Source organism: Geotrypetes seraphini, chromosome 1, assembly GCF_902459505.1.
Source record: "Geotrypetes seraphini chromosome 1, aGeoSer1.1, whole genome shotgun sequence".
Classification (NCBI taxonomy): Eukaryota; Metazoa; Chordata; class Amphibia; order Gymnophiona; family Dermophiidae; genus Geotrypetes; species Geotrypetes seraphini.
The window spans coordinates 45005117-45019673 of NC_047084.1; the positions used below are offsets into that span (position 1 = coordinate 45005117).

A 14557-nucleotide genomic window follows, 5' to 3' on the forward strand; every position below is an offset into this window, starting at 1 on the left:
TGACTTGTTCTGGGGAAATGACGGAGTTGATACTGTTTTCGATCGGCAGGCTCTTAAAAATAAATTGTCGAAAAAAATTAAAGACACCTAATTGCACACATTTTTTTGGTGGGGAGGGGGGAGATCTCTCCTATGAATTGCCCAGGAATTAGTCTTTGGAAGTCATTCTATAAAACTTAAAATATAGCAGCGTGATGGCTCCCGTTTTAACTCTGTCAGCATTGAACTTACGGTGTTAATACTGTAACACCTCGACACAGACTCTTGGCACCTTAAACGTATTTCGTTTTTTTTAATTAGTCTTCATTTGTTGTGATTATAAGGTATTTTGAGGAAAAAAAACAAAACATTGTGACAAAATTCCTGTGACTCCAGGAACTTGTGTTGCCTACAACACAGCAGGCCAAAGAAACCCCCGTCACGGCACAGGTGCCACAGGCACGCTTTGCATGCTCAGTTGGGTTCCTGCAGGCTGTGCCCAGGTGCTGCTCACACAGATCACCTGCTCTTCCTCCTTTAAACAATGCAGTAGTGTGATCCCTGTCGGTGCCGGTGCTGCGGGAAGCGATCCCAGATAAGCCGCTCGACGGCTGGGATAGCTTTGCCTTTTGGTGATTTCCCCGCCGCCGCCGGACTCGCAGCTTTCTCGAGCCACTTTTGTCGGGGGAGCGAGCTGATTGGCCGAGCCCCGCTCTCACTTTCACACAGCGCAGCTCGGCGCGAGGCCTGGCGCTGCTTCGACTCCTGGTTGGGCTGTTACCCCCCCACCCTCGTCTTCCCCAGCCGGTTACTGCGTTTCCAAGACGGTGAGTAAATTCTGGCTTGCTTTTTATTTTTTATTTTTTTTAAACTTGGCAAAAAACAAAAAAAAACAAACGAAAGGCACGAGGCAGTCGCGGGGAAAGCTGGTAATTAGGGAGGAATGCAGCTGCCACTGATTAATGCTAAGAGGTAAAACGTTCAGCCGCTGTCAAGATCTCGCCCGCGATTAAGCACTTTAGCGAGGGCATTAGACGGGTTTGTGTGGAGAAGGTGGCGTGCGTTTTCTCACGGGAAGTTGAAGTTGATTGTTCGAGCCTTGTTGACTTTTCCTGACTTTGAGGCTTATAATAGGGCTATCCGGGACAAAAAGACTTTCTAGTGTCTGGCTACCACAGCAGTGCCCACGCTGAGTAAATGCGCTGTTTCGAGGAAAAAGGCGCGCTTACATTTTTTTAAAAGAGTACAAGTGCGTTACTCATGTATCTATCCTATTGCTGTAACTTTGGATTAGGTAGTTTGGTGCCAAATGTACATAAGAACAGCCTTACTGGGTCAGACCAATGGTCCATCAAGCCCAGTAGCCCGTTTTCAAGGTGGCCAATTCAGGTCACTAGTACCTGGTCAAAACCCAAGGAGTCCAATATTCCTTGCTTCCAATCCAGGGCAAGCAGTGGTGGGAAGGGGTAAAACACGGACCTCACGGATCTAAAACCGCACGTCCTTAAAAATCTGAGGTCCGTGTCCATGCCACTTGTAGCTTCTGTCTTTGACAGACCTCTATGAGATTTTAGCGCTGACGGATCCTAATACTTTTCCCTCCCTATGCTGAGACGGTAGAGAGGGACAAATTTTTCAAACTTTCAAAACATAAAAGAACAAGAGGACATTCGGAAAAGTTGGAAGGAGACAGATTCAAAACGAATGCTAGGAAGTTTTTCTTTACCCACCTGGAATGCGCTTCCAGAGGACGTAATAGGACAGAGTACGGTACTGGAGTTCAAGAAAGGATTGGACAATTTCCTGCTAGAAAAAGGGATAGAGGGGCATAGATAGAGAGCTACTGCACAGGTCCTGGACCTGTTGGGCCGCCGCAAGAGCAGACTGCTGGGCAAGATGGACCTCGGGTCTGACCCAGTGGAGGCATTGCTTATGTTCTTATGAATCCATCAGCGCTAAAATCTCATAGAGGTCTATCAGAGACAGAAACTACAAGTGGCCCGGACACGGACCTCAGATTTTTAAGGATGTGCGGTTTTAGATCCGTGAGGTCCGCGTTTTACCCCTTCCCAGCAGTGGCTTCCCCTATGTCTTTCTCAATAACAGCCTATGGACTTTCTTCCAGTAACTCGGAGGAGAGTGAGGCAGAGTGGTTAGAAATACAGCCTCAGCACCCTGAGGTTGTGGGTTCAAACCCTGTGCTGCTCCCTGTGACCCTGGGCAAGTCACTTAATCCTCCACTGCCCCAGATACATTAGATAGACTGTGAGCCCACTGGGACAGACAGGAAAAATGCTTGAAGTATCTGTATGTAAACTGCTTTGAGTGTGGTTGTATCACTACAAAAAGGCGGTATGCAAGTCCCAAACCTTTCTTAAAACCAGCTGGTATCCTCTCTTACCACATCCTCAGGCAATGCATTCCAGAGCTTAGCTATTCTCTTAGTGAAAAAAAATCCTCCTATTGGTTTTAAAAGTATTTCCCTTTAACTTCATCGAATGTCCCCTAGTCTTTGTAATTTTTGACGGAGTGAAAAATCGATCCACTTGTACTCGTTCTACTCCACTCAGGATTTTGTAGACTTCAATCATATCTCCCCTTAGCCGTCTCTTTTCCAAGCTGAAGAGCCCTAACCGTTTTAGTTTTTCCTCATACGAGCGGAGTTCCATCCCCTCTACCATCTTGGTTGCTCTTCTTTGATCCTTTTCTAGTGCCACTATATCTTTCTTGAGATAAGGAGACCAAAATTGAACGCAATACTCCAGATGAAGTCGCACCATGGAGCGATACAGGGGCATTGTAACATTCTTAGTCTTGTTAACCATGATCCCTTTTTTAATAATTCCTAGCATCCTGTTTGATTTTTTTGGCCACCGCTGCACATTGGGCGGAAGGTTTCTTCATATTGTCTACTATGATACCCTTAAAATCTTGGGCGTTAATCCCCAAGGTGGACCCTAGCATCCGGTAACTGTGATTCAGGTTATTCTTCCCAATGTGCATCACTTGGCATTTGCCCACATTAAATTTCATCTGCCATTTGGATGCCCATTCTTCCAAATTTCCTAAATTTCGCCTGCAAATTTTCACAATCCACAGACGTCTTAACAACTTTGAACAGTTTAGTGTCATCTGTAAATTTAATCACCTCACTAGTTGTTCTAATTTTCAGATCATTTATAAATAAGTTAAATAGCACCAGTCCCAGTACATACCCCTGTGGCACTCCACGGTTTATTCTCCTCCATTGAAAAAAATAACCATTTAACCCTACCCTCTGTTTTCTATCCGATAACCAATTCCTAATCCACAACTGAACTTTGCCACCTATCCCATGATTCTAATTTTTTCAGGAGCCTCTTGTGAGGAACTTTAACAAAAGCTTTCTGAAAATCTAGATACACTATATCAACCGGCTCACTTTTATCCACATGTTTATTCACACCTTCAAAGAAGTCAAGCAAATTGGTGAGGCAAGATCTCCCTCAGCTGAACCCATGCTGACCCCCATCTCATTAAATCATGTTTGTCTATGTGTTCCACAATTTTATTTTTTATAATCGTTTCTACTATTTTGCCTGGCCCTGAAGTGAGGCTTACCGGTCTGTAATTTCCCGGATCTCCCCTGGAGCCCTTTTAAAAAATCGGCGTAACATTGGCCACCCTCCAATTTTCAGATACTACAGACGATTTTAGCGACAGGTTACAGATCATTAACAGCAGGTCAGCAATTTCATGTTTGGATTCTTTTAGTACCCTGGGATGTATACCATCCGGTCCTGGCAATTAATACAGCTTCCAGATTCACTGAAATTTCTTTCACTTCCTCCGCATCATCACCCTTGAAAACCATTTCTGATTCAGGTAGATCTCTTGCATCTTCTTCCCTAAACACAGAAGCAAATAATTCATTCAGTCTTTCCTCTATGGCCTTATCCTCCCTGAGCGTCCCTTTTGCTCCTTGATCATCCAATGATCCCATAGATTCCCTCACAGGTTTTCTGCTTCTTATGTACCTAAAAAAGTTGCTATGAGTTTTTGCCTCTTTTGCAAGTTTCTCTTCTTATTCTTTCTTAGTTGTCTTTATCAATGCTTTGCATCTAACTTGCCAGTGCTTGTGTAACAAAACAGCTCTAGCACTATGTTAAAAATTATGCTGGAGTTGTTGGTTAAGGACCGCTGCTGGTTTCTTTGTGTGTGCTCTTGTTTGATTTCCTTCTAATAAAATCGGAGAACCCCCTCCTCCCCCATGTATTTAGTTTAGAGTAGACTCTGCTGTCTGGTCAGAAGAGGTTGTCTAGTGGAATCTACAGTATATTTGCTTCATATAGTTCAGTATAAAATGACTCGGCAATTTATGAATAGATAATGCCAAGAGCAAAACCCTCTTATCAAAGACCAGCAAACCCTCAGGCAATGTGAAACCAGATTGCTGTCAATAGACCTAAAGGTATTCTGGGGGTCGGTTTAATAACTTGGTTCTGAACTAAAGTTACTATATGACCAGCCAAAATCTTAACATTAGAGGTATTTAGAGCAGTTTACCGTTCAATTGAGCTTTTTATGGGTTTGGTTTTTTTTTTTTTTTTTTATATATTAAGTTTAAGGGTGTAGGCCCTACCCTTTAAAAATTTTTTTTTAACCTCTTTTGCTAAAGTGTAAAAATAATAGTAAAAATAGTTGTCTCCTCATATTGTTTTGTTAAACTTTTATTTAACAAAAAATGCTTTGTTAGTCAAAACCCCCTGTCCAAAGGTCAAGACAGAGTGAGCAAAAAGATAACACTATTAAATATATAATTTATTTATTTAAAAAACATATATTCCGCTTAGACCTAAGTAGATTACAAAAAAAAAAGCATAATCAGAAGATAAAACAATTAAGTGTTCTGATGATAATTTGGTCCTTTCAATACACTAATTTCATTTTACCCTTCAGAGAAACTGCTAGGCACCATGCTGAACTGTGTCAATTCCCATTTTGACAGCTTAGTAAATAGGGTCCTATGTGATGCATGTGTACACATACACCATTTAGGGCCTGTTTTACAAAGCCACACTAGCGGCTGCAGGGCGGTAACGGGCCCAAAGCACATAGAGATTTAAAAGGCGTCAGGGCTGTTGCTGTGCGGCTTTGTAAAACAGGCCCTTAGAAATATTTTGTCTATTCTATGAGGAAATGTATGCTTACTAATCCATAAATGAAAATTGTAATAATAAGCTATTTTTGCTTTAGAGTTGTACAGTTATCCTGTGTTCAAGAACTATTTATGAACATTCAGATAATTGCTTTTACAGAGTTTTTGTGTTTTTATTTTTGCATTTCTTTCAATTTTTGTGTGCGCTTAGAAGTTTAGACACTCTTTTTTTTATACAATTTTTTTTATATATACCACTTATATCCCAAGTGGTTTAAAAACTAAAACACTGCTTTTTCAGTTTTTCCTATCTTGAGCTACCAAAACTACTGTAATTAGAAACATCTACTGCAGTGTCACCCAAACTTTTTTTTTAGTTACGGCGCACTAACCCTCTCTTCTTCGAAACTGCGATGGCGGTTTTTAGCGCAGTGAGCGGTGCTGAATGGCCCGTTCTGCTTCCAACACTCATAGAGTTCCTATGAGCATCGGGAGCAGCGCGGGCAATTCAGTGTGGCTCTCTGCACTAAAAACTGCTAGCACAGTTTAATAGAAGAGGGGGGGGGGGTAAATGGAGCAAATGTTTTTCATGGGACATTATTATAAAATTACAAAACCAACAAAAAATGAAAATTGAGAGTTAATTATTTAAAGTTCTTTAAGTTGTATGGCAGTGTTCCACAAACTTTTCTGGCCGGACGGCCAGAAGGCACCTGGAAGTCAACGTGATAACATCACATGCATGCGTGACATCATCGCATCACCGTCCATGTATATGTGGAGGTCTGTCTTGTCACATCCCCACCATTAGGGATCTGGGAGGTACAGGGAGAAGAGGAGAGACGCTGGCCAAGAGGAGAGTCGTCCACGCTGGCTGACTTCCTATAGGACATGCCTCTCACCGTGGCAGACTAGAAATCTCAGGAGGCACATGGGTGTGTGTATTACTATTTAAAAAGGCAATAGAAGACCTTCAATCACTATCCTCACTGGAAGAATACCAGGAGATCAAAATAGTATACAAATTAAGTTTTATTACATATATATACAAATATTTCTAGCCATAATCATTGATTAAGTACAGAGTTTGAATCAATACGTTACCGGTTATTGCATCACTCCGATGGGGGACCACAATCAGGAGGCTTATTCAATATGTCATCACACAGCTCGTCAGCAATGGAAAAAAATGTCCCTGCTTTACAGGTAACTTTCCTCCCTTAAATTGTACTTTTTCCCCATCCCCTTTTTCCAGATTGGATTTACAAACGCGTGCTTACCTCATGTTGAGAGGGTAATCCCCAATCAGCATGTCTTGAAAACAACTAGCTTAGCTCGTGGGTTGTATACCCAGCCCCTCTTTATGGATTGGATACTTTTTCCCTCATCCCCTCTAGCCAGATTGGATTTACAAACGCATGCTTATCTCGTGCAGGGAGGGTGTGATTCTGTCAAGCACCTATCATCAAGTGCTGAAGACTCCTGGCTTTGCTCGTGTGCTGACAGTGACCTGCTCTCATAATAGGAAACTTATCAGCAGGTGCTGAAAAATTTCTGGCCTTGCTCGTTCTCATAATACTTGTGTTTCCCTGTAACAGCTATCATGGATCCTAGGCAATGTCATTCAATATTAATAATCCTTTCATACCATACGTTTCACATTCGTATCACAGTGTGCCACAGCACACAGTTTGCGATACACTGTTGTAAGGATAATTGTAACAACGGTGAAACTAAAGTAGATAGAATAGAATTGCTACTCAATGTGATGAATGTGTTTGTTCTTGAGGGCAAATTAGCTCAAAACATTTCATCATCCACCATTTGTAGCCATTCTCTTTTTTTATCAATTTAATTTCTATCAGAGCTGAAAATCCAAGTTTGCAAAGATAAGAAGATCCAAATGGTAACAAAGTCTTGATTGTTTTGTTGTTCAAGTTAGGATAACTACTGCGCAAAAAATAAAAATAGAGCTAAAATTACTTGCCGTTAGTTTTCAAGGACCAATCACATCAAAGAAGAATGATACTTGTCTGGGTGGTTGTATCCTTATGCACACACATGCTCATAACACTGACAGGTTCTTGTATACGCAATGCATCTATTTTAGTGTATATTTATGAAGGGGATTTTTAAAAATAAAGTAAAATTCTGGAATCTCTAGTGGCACACCTGGAATCTCTTCAGGGTACACCACTGTGCTGTGGTACGCAGTTTGAGAGACGCTGATCTACTGTAACTATTGCATTGTGGATCAGCCACAGATGTCGTCTTTAGGATCTTTGTTTTATGTCCTCTGCTGTAGTGGAATACAGGAGTGTTTTGTTAACTGCATGAGTTATGGAAAGACAATGCACACCTGTATGGGCACTCCTTCAGAAGTTAAATCTTGCGTAGCCTGTAACCTTAGATGCCAGCAACGCACATTATTCAGTATTTTATTTTTTTTTGTAAGGTAATATATGCTTAACAAAATTGTTGTGAGAGTAAGTGCTACAGAAAGAGCTTATCTACCCTAATCTGAGTAAAGGGAGCATTGTTCCATATCGTACGTCACAACAATCTTAGTAAACACAGGTAGCGCTTTCAGTGGATTTATGCAATGTGAACATAACAGAACTTTTTTTTTCTTTTTTTGCCCTGTTTGGATTTGTCACCACTTCCTATATTTTATGGTTCATTTAAATGCCATTTGAAACAGCATGTACTTTGACTTTGAATTTTGTTGCTGAAGATTTGTCTTTAGTCACAATAATTATATTACTTAAATATATCCCTCTTGATGATTTGTGGGAAAATGAAGTTCATCCTCCACTGAAAGTAGAAAGTTTATTTAGATTATTAAAAACTTTTGGTGATGTAAATCATCTTTCAATATCATGATAGAAAAACTATAAGCACAAAAAGGGTTGCAGAGCGGAGGCTGCGAATTACAGACCAGTAAGTCTCACATCAATAGTGTGTAATAGAGAATGACACGGTGAAAAAATTGGTCCCCGTCACCGCCCCGTCCCCGTCTCACCATCCTCTGCACCGCCCCGTCACCGCCATTCCCTTCACCGCCCCGTCACCGCCACTGCCACCCCATTCACCGCCCCATCACCGCCGCTGCAACCCCATTCACCGCCCCGTCACCGTCACCGCTGCATACATAAAAGCCTCAAACGGGTACGATTTTATATACTTTTCTTTATTTACATATAAAGGAAACATTCTTTAAAACTTTAAAACTTAGTTAAATATTAGTTAATAACTATACAAAAACAAAACACACAGAGAAAAAAATTAATTAATATAAATTCTCAAAACTGACACATTTTGATCACTAAATTTAAAATAGTTATTTTTCATACAGTTTTTCAATCACTAATCTTCCACCACCCCTGGGGCTAGCAATGCAAAAACAAACACGACATGTACTTTAAATGCTTACAATGTTAGCCTACATGGTAAGTAGACGCGGCCGCTGTACCTAATCGCGGAAAAGATCTCCCTGCCGTGATTAGCATAGTGACCGCGGCTACGGCTGCAAGTCTCCCCTCCCCTCAGCGATCACGGCAGGAGGGCACCCAACCCCTCCTGTAGACCCCCCCCAACGGCCCTCCCGACAATCGCAGCAGAAGGGTACCCAACCCCTCCTGCCGGTCCTCCCAATGGCCTCCCCTAAGATCGCCGGCAGGAGGGTACCCAACCCCTCCTGCTGGACCCCCCCCCAACGAACCCTCCCACCCCGGAACCCCCTTAGTCTTACTTTCCAAGTTGGACCGGACGGCTCCTCACACGTATGGCCAGCAGGCTTGCCTCCGTCCAAATGAGGCGGGCCCGCCCCTACCCTGCCCAACCCACAGGATCCTAGGGCCTGATTGGTCTAGGCACCTAAAGCCACTCCCGCTATAGGAGGGGCCTTAGGTGCTTGGGCCAATCAGGCCCTAGGATCCTGTGGGTTAGGCAGGGGAGGGGAGGGGCGGGCCCGCCTCATTTGGACGGAGGCAGGCCTGCTGGCCAGACGAGCGAGGAGCTGTCCGGTCCAACTTGGAAAGTAAGACTAAGGGTGGTGTTTCGGGATGGCGGGGTTTGTTGGGGGAGGGTCCGGCAGGAGGGGTTGGGCACCCTCCTATTGGCGATATAGGGGGCCGTTGGGGGTGCCGGCAGGAGGGGTTGGGCACCCTCCTACCAGTGATCATAGGGGGGCTGTTGGGGAGCTGGCAGGAGGGGTTGGATATCCTCCTGCTGCGATCGTCGGGGGGGCTGTTGGGGTAGGCAGGAGGGGATGGGTACCCTCCTGCCGCGATCGTTGGGGAGGGCTGGTTCTGTCGGCATGAAGGGCTGAGGGCGATCGTCGGGGGGGGGGGGCGAGTTCTATTGGCAGGAAGGGTTGATCTGACAAATGAGGAGCACGGTGAAACACAAGTAAATAGCGGTTCCTAGAAGGGGGGACATTGGCCTGCGGGGACAAATCTATTCACCGTTTTTGCGGGCGGTGAAAGGATTTGTCCCCGCGTCTGCGGCGATTTGCTAATGAGGTCACCATAACCCGCAGCCACGCAGCGGTTCGCTGCGGGGATCGCTCCCCGTGTCATTCTCTAGTGTGTAAACTCATGGAAACTCTACTTAAAGGGAAATTAGACACGATATTGGATGAGGGGAAACTGAGGGATCCCTGTCAACATGGATTCACTAGGGGCAGGTCATGCCAATCCAATCTTATCAGCTTCTTTGACTGGGTGACAGGAAAGCTAGACTCGGGAGAGTCTCTGGACATAGTGTACTTGGATTTCAGTAAAGCGTTTGACAGTGTCCCACACCGTAGACTATTAAACAAGATGAAATCGATGGGGTTAGGTGAGAAACTAACGGCGTGGGTCAATGATTGGCTGAGTGGAAGACTTCAGAGGGTGGTGGTCAATGGCACCCTCTCTAAGACATCAGAGGTGACTAGCAGAGTCCCTTTTTAACATATTCATAAGGGACTTGACCCGAGGACTTCAGGGAAAAGTAGCGCTGTTTGCCGATGCCGCCAAACTGTGTAATATAGTAGGTGAAAGCGATCTCACGGATGGTATGGCGCAGGATCTGATCAAGTTGGAAAATTGGTCCTCAACATGGCAGCTGGGCTTCAACGCAAAGAAGTGTAAGGTGATGCATCTCGGCAGCAGAAATCCATGCAGAACATACACCTTGAATGGAGAAACACTAGCTACGACCTCAGAAGAACGGGACTTGGGAGTAATCATCAGTGCAGACATGAAGGCTGCCAAACAAGTAGAGAAGGCCTCATCCAAGGCAAGGCGGATGATGGGATGTATCAATAGAAGCTTCGTCAGCCGTAAACCTGAAGTCATAATGCCACTGTACAGAACCATGGTGAGACCTTATCTGGAGTACTGTGTGCAATTCTGGAGGCCACATTACCGTAAAGATGTACTTCGAGTTGAGTCAGTCCAGCGAATGGCCACTAGGATGGTCTCCGGACTCAAGGGTCTCTCGTACGAGGAAAGACTGGGCAAGTTGCAGCTCTACTCTCTAGAGGAGCGCAGGGAGAGGGGTGACATGATTGAGACATTTAAGTACGTCACAAGTCGTGTCGAGGTGGAAAACGACATATTCTTTCCTAAGGGACCTTCAGTCACAAGGGGGCACCCGCTCAAACTCAGAGGAGGGAGATTTGGTGGTGACACCAGGAAGTATTTCTTCACAGAAAGGGTGGTGGATCACTGGAACAAACTACCGGTGCAGGTGATCAAGGCCACTAGTGTGCTCGACTTTAAGAATAAATGGGACATCCACGTGGGATCTCTACGTGGGTCGAGCAGCACTCTGACTTAATGGGGTGGGACAGTAGAGTGGGCAGACTTGATGGGCTATAGTCCTTTTCTGCCGTCATCTTTCTATGTTTCTATGTTTCTAGGAAGGATTTATGGTTTATTAGGTACTTAATAAACACCTTTAGTATACTATACAAGAAAGTGGTAAACATTTAAAATTTAACAGTAAAAGAAAGGAATATGCCTTATTTTGATAGGAAACCAGACCCAAGAACAGAGAGAAAAATATATCCGCACACACAGAATAAGAGAGAAAACTGCTAATTATAAACTCTACTCAGATAAGCATGGCCACTGTTAGACACATTCTCTTATGCATGTCCTACTAAGTGCCATTTTAAACTTTATGAAAAGAAAGGTCCCCTCTTAGATCCTGTAATAAAGAACTCCCTAAATGCAGGGTCAAAAAGAACATTGGCACATAGAATCCAGCAGAGCTCGATTAAAGCAGTGGCAGTCAGAGGGGTGTAACTGATGAAAAGGCCTATGAGTTATAAGGGCAAAAGAAGGAAGGTAGATAGTGGAACTCCTAAGTGAAATGCTTTCTGAGCTAAGAAATTTTGTGTTGAAACCAATATTGCACTGGGAGTCAGTGCTATTGAAAAAGCAAAGGGGACACCTGATTATGATAATGTGCATGACAGAAAATTCTAATTGCTGTTGTCTTTTGACCTGTTGTAATTGTTTTAAGGAAGTCTGAGGCAATCTTGACAAAATGACATTGTAGTAGTCATACCCCAGGAGTAGCCAAAAGTTCATGGGGAGGGGAAACATTTCTTCTCAGCAACCCCCCACCCCCACCACTACCATTACTGCCATTCCCACATGTGCTCCAACCTACCCCCCATCCTAGCTTTGGTAGGATTTCTCAAGCCCTGCAGACAGTTTTTCGCTGCTGGAACCTTGCAGGTGCTGCCTGGGAAGCAGGCAGGGTTCTCCAGCCTCCAATGCCAGGACTTGTGCATTTTCAGTTCACAGTATCTGGCAGTGGAAGAATTTTGTTTTGCTGATACTGAGGTGACACCAGAATTTGTTTGAGAGATTTGAATATATATTTTGCTTTGTTGTATGATGAATGAGAAATCTGGGACTGATGTGTTGCATACAGGAGGAGAGTGTGGCCCAGTGGTTAGAGCTAAAACCTCAGCACTCTGAGATTGTGAGTTCAAACCCCGCACTGCTCCGTGTGAGTCAGGGCAAATTAGTTAATCCTCCATTGCCCCAGGCATATTAGACAGAGTATGAGCCCATTGGGACAGATAGGGAAAATGCTTGACGTGCCTGTATGTAAACCACTCTTGAGTGTGGTTGTATGACAAAAGGTGGTACACAAGTTCCAATCCCTTCCCCCCCTTTTTGTTATGGGATGAAATATTTAGGTGTGCTTTGTTCAGCTATATTCATAAATTTTAATGTTCAGTGTGTCATAGACAATGTGCGTGTATATCAGGTGTGTCGCAACAGAAGAAAGATTGAGAACTACTGGTCTAGAGATCGGTCCTACAAGACTTTACCTGTTGAAGAGAATCTTTGAAGCGGTAGCTTCAGTGGCGTACCTAGCATATGTGACACCCGGGGCCCATCATTTTTTTGACACCCCCCCATCTATATGAAAAATATGATTTTTAGTAACAATCTACATATTGCACAACAAGAGTGTACCTAGGAAAAGGCAGCATCTTAAACACTGCAGTGAGCACTAGAACACCAACACATGCATTGTAAAACTAAACAAACCAGATCCTGCACAGTCAATTGACCCAGTACAGTCGATGCTATCAGAAAGCCATGTACCTTTCATACACACAGACAGATACACCTTTGCCCAATATGGAATATGTAGACAAAAGTTAAACTGAACTGCCAAGAAACCAGACTCTGCATACAATGCAATACCACAAAAACAGTAATACATGTCCTCTAATACTGTGCAAAATATAAAGACAGTAGATGTAAATTTGAAAATCTGATACATAACAATCACCACTTTACAAATTAACAAATAAAAATAAAACACATAATGAGAAATATGAAAATACCATTTTATTGGACTAATCCCCATAAGCTTGGTCCTCATCCCCACAAACCACCTGATTCCATCCACACAAGCCTTGAATTGTTTTATATTGAACTTATTATATTAAAGTATAAAAAGAAACAATATTCTGTACAATTGTCAATTTATAAATCAGCGTCTTCTCCCCACTCTCTGTTTCCCATTTCCCTTCAGCGTCCTCAGCCCACTCTCTCTCCACTTTCCTTCAGCGCACACACATAAAAACAAGCAAGTAATTTTATATCATTTTCATTCTATTCATTCATAGAAATTAAAGTCTAAATAATGCCAGTCACATAACAAAACATGATTTTACCAAAATAATTCCCTGCAGTCAAGCCTGCAAGGATTACTAGATGTCTTTCAGCAGCTCCCCTCCCTCCCTCCCCGTTACCTTCGTGGCCAAGTCAAAATGATCTACCAACAATAAAATTTTAAAAACACAAAGCACATTGTACGCAGAGAAAATGTTAATTATCATTTATATTCCGCGGGTTTTCAAAGAGGTCAAGGCAGATGACTTTATGCAATGTCACCTCAGTAACAACTATACAAAAATAGACAAATATACCCCTCCCTTTTTATTAAACCGCGATAGAGTTTTTTAGCGCAGGGAGCTGCACTGAATGCCCCACGCTGCTCTTGACGCTCCCTGCGCTAAAAACTGCTATTGCAGTTTAGTAAAAGGGGCCCATAGTGCAAAATATAGACAGCATATATAAATTCTCAAAACGGACACACTTTGATCACTAAATTGAAAATAAAATCATTTTTCCTACCTTTGTTTGGTAATTTCATCAGTCTCTGGTTGCACTTTATTCTTCTGACTGTGCATCCAATATTTCTTCCTTTCTTTCAGCCTCCTGTATGCTTCCTCTCCTCCAGACTTCATTCCCTCCTCCAACTTTTTCTTTGTTTCATTCTGTCCCTTCTTTCTTTTCTCTCCGTACCCCCTTTCTTTCTGTATGTCTGTCTTTCTCTCTCTTTCCATGCCCCATTTCTTTCTTTCACCCTGCCCCCTTCTTTCTTTCTCTCTCCATGTTCCCTTTCTTTCTTTCTGGATCCCTGTCCCCCCCCTTGCTTTCTTTCTGGCTCCCCCCTTTCTTTCTTTCTCCCTTCCCTCCCCCATGCCACCGCCGCTACCACCACCATGCTGCCACCACCGCCAGGGAAAGGCTGCCACTTGCCATTGGAAACAGGCCGGCGCCGAATTCTCCCTCCTTCTTTTTCCGTGGGCCGACCAACTCTGGCTGCCCGACGTCAATTCTAATGTCAGAGAGGACGTTCCGGGCCAGCCAGGCAGCGATTGGCTGGCCCAGAACGTCCTCTCCGAAGTCAGAATTGACGTCGGACGGCTAGAGTTGCTCAGCTCGGGGAAGAGATGCAGCAAGGAGGGAGAATTCGGCGCCGGCTTCTTTCTGATGACGGCAATGGCAGCCTTTCCCCAGCGGCAGCCTATTGCCCGGTAAGTGGCCAGCTGTACACCCCCTCGGGCCTTGCACCCGGGCGGACCGCCCCCCCCTTGGTACACCACTGGGTAGCTTGTTTTTTGTTTTTTTT

General features: G+C 43.8%; 1 protein-coding gene across 1 annotated transcript in view; it reads left to right on the forward strand.

The window, feature by feature from the left end:
- Positions 1 to 362: 362 nt before the first annotated feature.
- Positions 363 to 14557, forward strand: part of LOC117354000 (cAMP-specific 3',5'-cyclic phosphodiesterase 4D-like) — a 661316-nt gene continuing 647121 nt past the window's right edge. The window contains exon 1 of the mRNA XM_033930703.1: positions 363 to 806. The gene's annotated coding sequence lies outside the window, so the exon portion shown is untranslated. The remainder of the gene's footprint in view (positions 807 to 14557) is intronic.